A 13,569-nucleotide genomic window follows, 5' to 3' on the forward strand; every position below is an offset into this window, starting at 1 on the left:
AAGTAGAAAAATATCCAGGAGATCTAGGGTCAAGGAAACTGGAAGAGAAAGGGGATGTAAGTAGAATGGAGATCTACCATGTACAGATACTAAACTGACACAGTCAATGTAAATATTATATGTTATCAATAGTATGTAAGCAGAGAAAAGACAACTAAAATAAGAATGGTCAGGAAATTTCAAGACAGAGAAGAGGAGGTAAGTGGGCAGAAAAGGGATTGGAACAAAAAAAAAAAAAGCCCAATTGTGTACATACATGCATTCCCCAGTGAACATGTACTTCACATCCTGCCCACGTGTTCTAATCCAATAAAGTTTAAAATGAAAACAATAAGCATTTAATCTAACTTTATACAAAGCTACTTGACATATTGAGAAATCAAACATATATATATATATATATATATATAGAGAGAGAGAGAGAGAGAGACAGAGAGAATGAGAGAGAGACAGAGAGAGGACAGAGAGACAGAGAGAGGACAGAGAGGCAGAGAGACACATAGAGACAGAGACAAGAGACAGAGTCTTTAGGTAACTATATATAACATACAGAGGATTAGGAAGTGAGAAGAACTTGAAAAATATATATTCTATTGTTTCAAAAATATTGTAAGATCATGCCAATACATGTCACTAATACATTTAGTTTCTTTTGCCTAAAATAAGTTTTGGCCTTTGTTTGCTTTCGCTATTAGATGACATTTTATTTATAAAATGCACTCTAAGGAACATTGTGCTTAACATACACTAACATAATAAATTGTGATATTCTGTGAACTAACTTTGTTATTCATTAATTATTTTGTTAGGAATTTTTTTTTTTTACTTTTAAAGAGGTAGGAAAAGTTTCATATTTTCTTCATTAATGTCCACATGTTTTATATTAAAATAAATATAAATTCAATTCATGAAGAGGACTCAAACCGCACGGGAAATACTTCCCAGAATCAATAACTGGGACCACTTCTTATTAAAAAGTTTCTGCATGTCAAAAGAAATCGCCAGCATAGTGAAAAGAAAACCCACAAACTGGGAAAAGATTTTAGTGAACTCTCTCTCAGACAAGGGACTCTTGTCTAAAACATATAAAGAATTAAAAAAACTCAGACCTCCAAAATTCAAAGATCCAATCCAAAAATGGGCATCTGAGATGAATACGCAATTCTCAGATGAAGAAATGCAAATGGAAAATAAATACATGAAAAAATGCTCATCATCATTGGTCATTAGAGAAATGCAAATTAAAACCACACCGAGATACCATCTCACTCCTGAAAGAATGGCCGGGATCAAGAAAACCAACAACAAATGCTGGAGAGGCTGTGGGGAAAAAGAAACTCTCCTGCACTGCTGGTGGGAGTGTAGACTGGTACAGCCTTTGTGGAGATCTGTCTGGAGACTTCTCAAAAAGTTGGGACTGGAAACCCATTTATTCCAGCTATTCCACTTCTAGGCATATTCCCAGAAGAACTGAAAGCATCATACCACAGTGATATATGTGCACCTATTTTTATAGCAGCACAATTTGTAATCGCCAGATCTTGGAAACAACCCAAGTGTCCATCAACTGAGGAATGGATAAAAAGTTGTGGTATTTCTATACAATGGAGTATTATTCAGCTATAAAGAAGGATCACATTGAGATATTTATCAATAAATGGGCGCAGCTTGAGACCATACTCATAAGTGAAATAAATCAATCTCGCATGTGTGAATACCGAATAGTTTCCCTAATGTACGTAATGATTCAAATATATAAAAATATGTGGTAATCGTGATTCCCCATTAGGTGGCCTTGAAGCCTTATAAAGTTTTCACTCATTAATTAGAAAGGCTTTATTCTGGGCTTCTTGATATGGAAATATTTGAAGCTAGAGTATATGAAGTTTTATCCAAATATTTCAAGGAAAAAGACAGACACTATGGTAACTACTATTAAGTCAGGTTATATGGTGGTGAAGTACTAGGTTGCTGAAACAGTCATGCTTTGACCTCTATTGTCATATTGTTATGTCCTGTTTTATCTCAATCTCCCCCTTATTCTTTTAAAAAAATTATTTAGTCATTTCTTGTTTGTCTTAATTAAAGAAAAAATTTTAAAATTTAGCATATATAAATAGTAACTCTTTTTGATTTCCTATTAACTTGTTTTGAAGTCCTGTAATACTCCCACTATCTTGTTTTGACTGATTAGACTCTGTTGCATTCTATATGATAGTATCAAGTTTGAAGACATAGGCAACTACTTTGAAGGCAATAAGAATCACTAAGATACCCATTCTGGTTTGACTATTGTCTTCTTTGGAAGTCCTGTAATGTTTACAATGCCTAAGTTTTATTGGTCTTGTTCTCTACTGTTTTGTCCAACTTTATAATATCTAATGAGATAGACAATTCTTTTTAAGGAAACAAGAGACAACGTTGATAACCATTGTTGATAACCTTGTACTCTGTTCTACACCATGTGCTATATCTATCCTTGGTTATGACTGACAGCTTTGTTTTGCCATATTTGACTGTATCCCCCCCCCCAAAAAAAAAGTAATAAGCACTAAGGAGTAATAAAATCCAAAATGTGTAAATTTTGTTGTAAAAAAGAGAGGGAAAAAAAGAAAAAAAGAAAAGAAAAAGAGCTCTAACGGATATAACAGCAAGTGTGTTTAGGGGTGTTAAATAGCTGACTATATCAATGTTTTTGGATCATTGAACACAGCTGTTTGCAGTCTCCCTGTTTGAATGTCCACCTTGTATTCTTTGATACTGCGATTTGAGCAACTATTTTCAAGATGATAATATGTAATCTACTAACAGGTGATTTCTTACTGTTATGTTTTTTTTTTTTTGTAGTTCTTTATTACGTGTACCCTTAAACCACTTTGTTTTGTTTTGTGTTTTTCTCTTTTCCTCTTAAATAAAAAAAAAGGTCCAACACTCATTCATGATGAGAACTTGACAGAAAATTGGAATAGATGGTCTTTACCTCAAAATGATAAAGGCCAACTATGACAAACCAACAGTCAGCATCATATTAAATGGCCAAAAACTGAAGGTCTTTACCTTAAAATCAGGTGATCCGGCCTTGCAGATCAATCTGTGGTGTGTACCTGGAGGGGAAGTGGGGATGAAATAAAACAGGGGGGAGACAAAGAGAGATTGAAGTCAGTCAAGAGAATCCGATCAAGCCTCATTTATTCAGGAAGTGATCACATCTTTTATAAGCCCTAGGGTGGGTTGGTGGGACAGGAAGAGGCTACAGGGATGAATACAATAGGGTCATCGTCACATCTGAGTATGTGACATAAGCAGGAGAGGATTACAGTTAATGTAGGCAGATGCATTATGTGTGCCCATAGGATAGAGAGGTGGGGAGGCAGCAATGGGGCTGTTGTGCCGCTCCCTACAATCAGGCACAAGACAAGGATGTCCCTTATTACCACTGCTATTCAATATAGTGCTGGAAATACTAGCCAGAGCAATTAGACAAGAGAGAGAAATAAAAGGAGTAAAGATAGGAAAAAATGAAGTTAAATTATCATTATTTGCAGATGACATGATATTCTACATAGAAGACCCCCAAAACTCTATTGAAAGTCTCCTAGATATTATAAATAAATTCTATAATGTAGCTGGATACAAAATCCATACTCAAAAATAAAACTCATTTCTATACACTACCAACAATAACACTTAGAGAGAAATAAGAAGACACACCCTTCACACTAGCATCCAAAAAAAATGAAATAGTTATGAATTAGTCTCACAAAGTCATGAAAGATCTACACAGGGAAAGTTATAATACCATAAAAAAAGAAATTGAAGACAATGTCAGAAAATGGAATGACATCACTTGTTCATGAATAGGAAAAATAAATATTATGAAAATGGACATTCACACAAAACGTTTATACAGACTCAATGCAATCCCAATACAAATAGCATCAACATACCTCATAGATCTAGAGAAATCAGTCCTAAAATTCATCTGGAACCAAAAGAGACCTAGAATAACAAAGGCAATTCTAAGCAACAAAAGCAAGGCAGGAGGCAGCACAGTCCCTGACTTGAAGTTATGCTACAAAGCTACTATAATAAAATCAACATGGCACTGGAATAAAAACGGATTTGAAGATCAGTGGAACAGACTATAAGATACAACCACAACTACCAACACACTCAACCACCTTATGTTTTATAAAGGATCGAAACAAGTTCACTGGCAGAAAGATTGTCTATTTAATAAATGGTGCTGGAAAAACTGGCTCTCCATATGCCAAAAACTAAAACTATTCCATGCAAATCATCATGTACTAAACTAAAATCTAAATGGATTAAAGGTCTAAATATTAAAACAGAATCACTAAGTCTGTTGGAAAACAAATTAGGTAAAAATCTTGAAGACATAGGGGTAGGTAGAGAACTAATGAACAGGAAACAAACCACAAAGGAACTACTTTCCAGAATCAATGTCTGGGATTATATCTTATTAAAAAGTTTCTGCATATCAAGAGGAATCTCAAGCATAGTGGAAAGAGAACCCACAAACTTGGAAAAAACCTTAGTGAACTATCCCTCAGACACAGGGCTTCTATCTAAAACATATAAGGATTAAATCATAAAAGTTTATATCTAAAACATGTAAGTAATAAAAATAAGATCCCCAAAATTCAAGGACCCAATCCATAAATGGGCATCTGAGATGAATACACAGTTATAAGATAAAGAAATACAAATGGCAAATATATGAAAAATTGTTCATCATCATTATTCATTAGAGAAATGCAAATTAAAACAACACTGAGACTCCATCTCACTCCTGAAAGAATGGCCAGGATCAAGAAAACTACCAACAACAAATGTTGGAAAGGTTGTGCAGGAAAAGAAACTCTCTTACACTTTTGGTGGGTGTGTAGACTGATATAACCACTTTGGAGGTCAGTCTGAACATTCCTCAAAAACCTGAGATTGGAAGTCCCATTTGTTCCAGCTATTCCACTTCTACACATGTTCTCAGAAGAACTGAATACATCATACCACAGTGATATATGTGCATCCGTGTTTATACTAGCACAATTTGTAACAGCTAGATCTTGGAAGTAACCTAAGTGTCCATCAGCTGAGGAATGGTTAAAATATTTGTGGTATTTTTATACAATGGAGTACTACTCAGCTATAAAGGAGATATTTATAAATAAATGGGTATAACGAGACCATACTCATAAGCAAAATAAATCAAACTCACATGCATAAATACAGTGTACTCTCCCTAGTGCAAGAAATAGTAAGAGTATGTAAGAGTTTTTGGTAATCACAATTCCCCATTTAATTGCTTTGAAGTCTTATAATGATTGCTTTCATTAGTTGGAATGGTTGTTAGTCGTTGGATTTTATTATGTGTGATGGTATGAACAGCCATTTTGAAGAAAACAAGCCATTATAATAGCCAGTGCTGATTTAATAAAATCTCACTCTGAAGTCCTACCATGCTTTTGTTCTTCTATTTCCATTGGTTCTATCATGTTGTATCTTATTGGATTGTATTATGTGTGATAGTGTAAAAATTATTTTATGGAAAGAAAAAATAGAACAGAGAAACAGAAAATATTATCAAAAAGAAAAAAAGAAACAAACTAATGCAATTATCAAAAAAAGGTGAAATCACAAACATATCAAAACATATCCAGAAGGAGAAATCACAAATATATCCATGTTCATTGTAGGTGAATTTCCCTAACATAGGCTCAAAAGTCCTTATGATTTTGGCAAACAGATATGGAAGATCACAAAAAGATCAAAAGTACTTCAACACAAATCATGAAAAGTAATTCATCACATAAGCAGAAGTGAAATATAGAAATTAAAGTTGGAAAGTTGATAAATTTTGAATTTTGTTACCCATACTCAGTGGCCTCATATAGACCTCTGTTGCAGAGTCAAAACAAGTGGCACTGAAATGGCAAGTTACAGAATTTTTAGAACAGAATATTGCAAAATAAGACATCTTGTTAGAAACAATTTAGCTAGACTCTTACATTAATTTTGTGTGACATGTGTATCCTGCTTCTTTGTTGAGAAGATTAATTTTTCTCTCATAGGTGCAGCTTATTCTGCTTTTCTCATAGGATTTGTACACTGAGTAAGTTTTTGCTTGTTTAGGTCAAATAGAGTGCACTAGTCAAATATAGGGCACAAGATGGCAGTAGTTATGCCAAGCTTTAACATCCCCCACTTTTTTGTAGAAGAATCAAATCCTTGATTCCTGGTCATCTTTTTATCTAAAAATCATCTTCCTCATCTAAATTTTGCAAATCCTTATATTGGGATCATATAACCATTAATGTAATAGATTGGAATCAGCTTTGGATATAATGAATTAAACAATTTATCATGTAGGGGCCAATATTGATTGCCAGTAGGAGGAAAATAAAGGATCCTGCTAGAGCTGAGAGTAAGATGGTCAGCCATCTGGTGGCAGAGAACAAATTTTCATACCAGATCTGTTGATGAAGTCTCATTTTCCTATCAGCTATGTGCTTTCATAGCTGACTAAGACTGTCCTTTGTAACTCCTGAATGGTTGGTGTAAAAACAAGGCCTCTCTGTTTTAGGAATAGGAGGTCTAGAACTCATTGGTCCTTGTTGTAGTCAGGGGTTGTGCACAGAACAATTAAAATCAGGACACAGAATTTATAATATTTCTTATGATGGTCAACTAGAGTTTAACACAAGAAAGTGAAAGAAATCTGTCCACAACACTAAAGACCCAGAATATGCAGCTAAGGGCCTGGACCCTACAGCAACGTCCTGCATAAGTCTAGGTGAAAACCTACAGCCCATGACAATGCCTCCCATGAGTTCAACTGGAGGTCTAGAGCCCACAAGTACTCACACCAGTATGTTTTACATATCCATGCTGGAAAAGCCCAAAGGTCAGCAGTGGAAGCTAGAAAGTCTATGCCAGCAGGGTGAAGGAAATTTGCTGGTAGGTTAAGGGTGCCACACGGGGGTCAAGAAATTACACTCAAAATAAGAGCCAGGGATGCCCTGAAAAGTGCCACAACTATCCTCAGCAACAAGGAGGTCGCAAGATTCTCTGACAATAGGAACAGTCGAAGTACATGCCAGAAAGCCAGCATGATGAGTTAGTCCTAAAGATTAAATGCCACACATTCTCTCCAGAGCCAGAAAATGATGCTCAATGTAAGGAGTAGAGCTTCCCCAAAATGAACCACAGCCACTCTCACTAACAAGGTCTCCAGCTCCTCTGATGACAATGGTCAAAATCACACTGGGGAGTGTAAATATGATAAGCTCCTCCAGGAGAATCAATGGCTCAAACAGCAACATGTAGGAGAATCCACAATGCCTATCTTCTCCTTCTCTACATCTTTATTTATGCTACCAACTTTCCTCAGGTGGAAAATCTACACTCAACACCAGTCTGATTTAATACGGCTGGTATTCAGTTGACCATGAGTTATTAATACATAACATTCCTGATAAGAACAAATACTACACTTGATCTTAGCCAAAAGGCAGAGAAGCAATATACATAACATTCCTAAATGACTTTGTCAGTCAGGGAGTTCAGAGACTCCTCTAGGCAATGAACATCTTGTTCAAGTATACCCAAATCACTCTATTTCTTTGCTCAGTATCTGGTAATTTTATTCTCCCATTATGAGGGTTGTTTTTCCTAGTCCTGTGGACCTGGCTATTCCTAGTCCCAAAAGTATGTGAGTTAGGAGTGGGGCTTTGTTTTTTCTCATTAGGTTGGGTAACCCCATATGTTCCCTATCTCTTTTTTTCAGCATACCAGTACACTTGGGGAAGAATATGACTTAAGATGCAGAATCCAGGGTTAGGCCCAGCGAAGATGGTCAGTCAAATGCTAGGCATGAGGCCTATTGTACAGGCAAGCCAAGTTCCCAAGTAGGGAGATCAAATGGTTTGGGGGTAAGAGGCATTTTCTACATACACAATTGAATTAAAATTGTTTTGAAATGGGGAGTGCTTTAAGGGGAATTTACAGACTTTATCCAAACTTCAGAGCTCTGAATATTTCTCAAAATGAGGGATTTATGTCTCTATCTCTATCAACATGAAGAACCAGAATCAAGGTTTCAGGTGTTTAAAATTTGGGCTCTAGCATTCGTCCCAGTAGTAACCCATGTATAAATTACAGGATGAGGAGGATTATTTTTATATATACAAACAGATTTAAGGCCTCTGTCTTGGGAGCTTGACTTTTAAAGGGTCAGAAGACTTTTAGTAGTTCAATGAATTGGAGTCTTTGGTCCTGAGGGCATGAGGTGGGAGTGATGAATCCAATGGTTCTTTGTGGCAACCTTGAGGGTGTAGATATATTCAAGGTGACTGTATGGAGTCCTTCACAGTGTGTGCCTAGAGATATAGCCATCTCCTTTTCATGTAGATTTGATCACTAGATTGATATTCCAGGGGTCATCAGAACGTTCAGGAACTGTCTAGTGGCCCCAGAATAAGTGATGAGTCAAGTGCAAGAAGTGCAGAGTCTGTAAGTGTTAGGCTGTAACTGTTCTTGTTAGTGACAGCAGCCAACTTATCATCTTGAATATGGGGAATTAAAGAGGGTGGCCAGTCATACATTGCATCAAAAGGAGTAATGCCTTGGAGGTATGGAGTACATCATGCATGTACAAGGTAAAAAGGAAGAAGACTTACCGAGTTTTCACCAGTCTCAAAAGCCAGTTTTGAAGTAGTTTCCTTTATTCTCCTGTTTATTTTCTCTACTTGGCTGGAACTTTGAGGCCAGTAGGCACAATGTACTTTCCAATTGATTTTTAAAATGGAAGCTAAATTTTGAGTGATTTGAGAAAGCTGGGCCACTGTTGGATCCCAGGAAGGTGGGCAAACTGAACTGAGGCACTATCTCGTTGAGGAGTTTCTTAGTTACCATGAGAATTGAATCAGTCTGAGTAGCAAATCCGTCAGTCCAACCAGTGAATGTGTCTAAGAACTAAGAGATATTCATATTTCCTCTTCCTAGGCCCATTTTGCTAGTCTGTTTCCTAGTGGTCTCCAGAGGTGAGAAAACAAAGGCTTGTTGTCTCTTTCAAACATCAGTGAAGGCCTGCTTAGGGTTCACTGGAAGACATTTTGGGAATTTTCGGTTGACCTCTTTAGTTAGACAAGATAACTTGGCCTAGTTGTTTCCCCCCCAAGCGAGTGGTCTGATGTGTCTCCTGGATAAGCTGAGAGACCGATGATTCTGATATGTGAATTTCCCTATCTGGTAACGTCTGCCAGATTTCTGGAGAAAGTTGGGCCTCTGGGATTTTGACTGGTCTCAAGTCTGAATCTGAATAGGATGACTTAGGTAGCATAGGGTTGGGGTGAATTATGAGAAGCATTATAGGCCCCACTGGTTTTAGTGCCACCTCTTTGGCTTTCTTATCAGTGAGGACATTTCTATGAACTATTGGGGTATCTTCTCATTGATGCCATGAAGAGTGCATAGTGACAATCTTCCAGGGCCACCAAATGGCAGCTAGGAGGTCTAAGACCTCGAGGATATTCTTGATATTTGTTCCTGCTGAGGTTAATAGTTCTCATTCTTGATAAATGTGCCTATGAACATGGATCGTAGCAAAAGTGTATGGACTATATATTATATAGATTTATTTTGTCCCCATATTAGGGCTTGAATAGAGCTATCAGTTCTGCCCACTGAGTTGAAGTTCCCAATCCTAAAGCTTGAGTCCGTATTACCTCAATTTTGAAGGACACCATAGCTCCTTCTACAGGAGTACCTTGATGGAAGTAACTGCTACTGTGGAAGAAAAGGTCAGTTTCAGATTGAGTAAACAAGACATCAACCATGTCAGCTCACAGGCTTGAGAATGAATCACGTATGTATTGGCATTGAGGGATCATTATTTGGCAAGAGAGTCACTGGATTGAGGGCAGAGGTAGACAGGAACTCGATGTGGTCAGAATCTGGTAGAAGGGCTTGCTACTGGACAATGTGAGCAATGGAAATCCATCTGTCAGGACGTGACTGCAATACTATCTCCACAGCACATAAGGCCACTGCTTGGAGTCTTTGTCCAAAAGTCAATTTAGAGGCTTCCTTGGTTGTTGTGGCTGTAGTTATCATAAGCAATTTGTACACCCTGTAGCTGTGGGGTCTACTTGCCAGAAGAGATAGGCTCTTTTAGGGTCCAGGATACTGGGTTAAGACTCCTTTTGTGATCCTATGTCACTCTGTTATATGTAATTGGAAAGGTGCAGGGAGAGCTCGTTCCTCTATCTGAGTCCATGTTAAAATTCCAGATGAACTCCATTCATTTGAGATGTAGAGTGGTTAAGCTACGTCTTCAAAATTCAGGATCCACACTCAGCAGTAGTCCAAAGCCCCTAGAATTTTTCTGAGTTGACACATAGTCTTTGACGAAGGTATTTTTCAGATGTTTAAGTCCCATGAATTTTTGTTGCTGAAGACCTTTTGGGCTACTGCCACTAACTCTGAGTGTGTCTTTCTAATCTTTTTGTAATATATGGGGCTGAATGGGACACAATCATGATATTTCAGCACATTTGTCCTCAGATGTCTCTGGGTCAATAGGCGTATAAATGTGATATGCCTCTAAGAGGCACTCTGAGAATGCAGATGGGGCCTCATTAGGCCCCTAACTTACCTTTATGAGAGCTTAGACAGATTGGTTGGCTTCTGACTGGTCACCTTTTAGATCCCCAGGAGAATCTGAGGATACCATACAAAAGCCTCTTTACCTTGGATTTCAATTAGAGTAAAAGGGGGGAAGCACTAGGTCCAAACAGGTGGGGTCCCATCTGAGTCGAACTTGTTTTTAGGACCAGATTTGTCCCAGGTTGCAGATACATTCTCATTCCTCAGAAGTAAAGAGAGCCTTGAGAAGCTGTCAGTGGGCTCTTCAGGAGGGTGAGTCGGGAGTCATTCCCAGGGTAGATGCTGAGATAAAGGGCATCTGCTATTGGTGTGTAAGAGCTTTAAGAAGTTAATGGCCCCAATGGAACCCTTACTGGACTTCACTTTTAGCTGAAGACACCCTGTGTGGCTGCAGTCAGAGTGCTGAGATGTCTGCGCCTCAGTTTTTCATCAGGGACTCCGAGTCAAAGTGCATCCTACAGCCAGCCTTGATGGATTGCTTGATTGCTGCTGGGGCAGGAATTATCCGGCACAAAATGATTAAGGCATCATGCTTGAGATGATTGCTAAGCACATGGGGAAGAGGAATGGAGCCCCAAACTTGTCTCTGCAGTGAGGGGTGAGCACTGGGCATGCAGGCAGGGTCAAGAGCCCTCTCTTATTGAGGGATTCCTGCTGTATGATGTGCCTGAGGTGGTGGTGGCACTGTTGTTTTTCAGAATGTTGAGGTGGGTCTGCTCACAAAAAGAGAGGTTAGAGACCTTAAAAGTGAATGGAGTTTCCTGGTAAACTGGTTTGACATAGGAAGTGGCTCAAAGGTGAAATACATGAAAATGGTTAAGAACACATTGCAGGGGGAACAAAAAGCAAAGCAGACTGACCCAATCACATGAATAACGGACTAAAAACAGATACTAAACCAGTGACAAACAAGATTAACAAGACAAAGAGAGTCTGTAAGCTGGCATCAAGTAATTAGACCCTAAGACCAACCAATCCCAGGAAAACATCTTGGTCTGGGAACAAATCTTGCAGAATTTTATGTTGTATCCAATGACTCCAGAGATTCCCAAACAGCACACCAACAAACTAAAACTTGCTTAGTGGTGAGGACCCAGAAGGCTTACTCTGAGTTAGCATCCAGGGTTTGGTTTCAGTTTCTCTTTGAAATGACAGGATTCTGCAAGGGTGAGAATTATCTCTCTTTGGTCCCCCAAGGAATAATTCACCTCAAAGATAGGCTTGGATTCTTATAAATTCCTAAATAGGGATCCATCCCAGGCAACCAACAATATAGGAATTCAACAGTCAATTGATAAATTGAAATTCCATTAGCTGAGATCAGCAAACACCTATAGACACCTAGTTCTGAGTCAAAATGAGTGGCACTGACCTGGAATGTTACAGAAATTTTGAAACAGAAAACTGTAAACAATACATCCTGTTGGAAACAGATTAGCTAGAATCTTATGTTAATTTTGGATGACAACTGTATCTTGCTTGTTTGTTGAGCAGATTAATTTTTCTCTCTTGTGGGTGAAGCTTATTTTGCTTTTCTCATGGGATTTGTACTCTGAGTAATTTTGTGCTCTTCTGGGTCAAATACAGGGCACTAGTCAAATACAAGGTACAAGATGGCATTAGTTATGCCAAGTGCCACAGAAGTAAGGACAAAAATCACACAATAATCTCAATAAATGCATAAAAATCCTTTGATAAAATTCACCATCCATTAATGATGAAAATCTTGAAGTAAATCTGTGTAGATTCCTTGTCTCAATGTAATGAAATTGATTATGATCAAACTACTACCAATATTTTATTTATTTATTTTGTACAGGGGATTGAACTCATGACCTTGGGTTTGGCAAGCAGGCACTTACACTGCTGAGCTAAAACTCCGGGCCCAATACCAACAATTTATTAAATATAGCCAAGCAGAAACTTTTAGAACAAAAAATAAGAATTTCTGTCCATTATCACTACTCTGCACAACATATAAATCATCCTCACCAGAACAATCAGGTAAGGGAAAGAAATAAAGAAAGAAATAAAAAAAAATAAAAGAATGAATTTGAAATATAATTATATTCAGAAGACATAATCCTGTATTAGAAGACACAGAGAAACCATAAGGGCCTCTTAAAATTATAAACAGATACAGTAGTGAAGCTGTATGCAAAACTTTTTGGTGCATGTATTTTAATTTTATTTTCATTGTTTAAATTAATTTATGGGTACAATTTAGATATGCATAATGATCTCTTTTATCATAGGTGATTTTCTAACTATATATCATATATCTTCATTCCTCTTTTTTGATTCACTTCCCCTCCTTTGAATTCTTAATCTCTCTTTATGTTCACATTTTTAGTTCAATGTTACCCTTCTTTTCTCATTTTTTCTGTAGCATTCCTCCTTCCCCCACATGCTCCCTACTTCTCATTTCCTTTTGAACAAATTCTTCCTTTTCCATATATCTATATATGTTTATGTTTTCATTAACACTTTCAATTTCTCACATCCCAAAGACAATGTGATACTTATATGTGTGTGTTGTATATTTTACTTCAGAAATATCATGTCAAATGCATCCATTTAGCTATTGTTATGGTTTCTGTCTAGATGTTTCCCCAAACAAAGCTGGATGCTCTTTCTCATGGGACTTTTTTGGAGGTATCTGAATCAAATTGGTGGTATATCCATAGTTCAATACTAATATTAAGGGTGATGGGACTAAGAGTAATTGATTGCTGGATTGGTACTGCCTTAATCTCCACAGTATGGATAAGATAAAGGGGTAATAAGACACTTGTTTCCTCCAGCTCCTTTTTTACTCTTGTTAATTTTTATGTGTTTCTGTGCCTTTAATAACTGTTACACTACCATAGGCCACATTGCCTT

General features: G+C 37.4%; 2 pseudogenes; one reads left to right on the plus strand and one right to left on the minus strand.

Moving 5' to 3' along the window:
* Window positions 1-13,569, plus strand: part of LOC100712597 (prolactin-like) — a 54,049-nt pseudogene that overhangs the window by 19,062 nt on the left and 21,418 nt on the right.
* On the minus strand, window positions 7,447-7,544 carry LOC111756378 (U2 spliceosomal RNA; annotated as a pseudogene).

This window comes from Cavia porcellus, unplaced genomic scaffold (assembly GCF_034190915.1).
Source record: "Cavia porcellus strain 051 isolate PalLab524CR breed Dunkin Hartley unplaced genomic scaffold, mCavPor4.1 scaffold_13, whole genome shotgun sequence".
Lineage (NCBI taxonomy): Eukaryota > Metazoa > Chordata > Mammalia > Rodentia > Caviidae > Cavia > Cavia porcellus.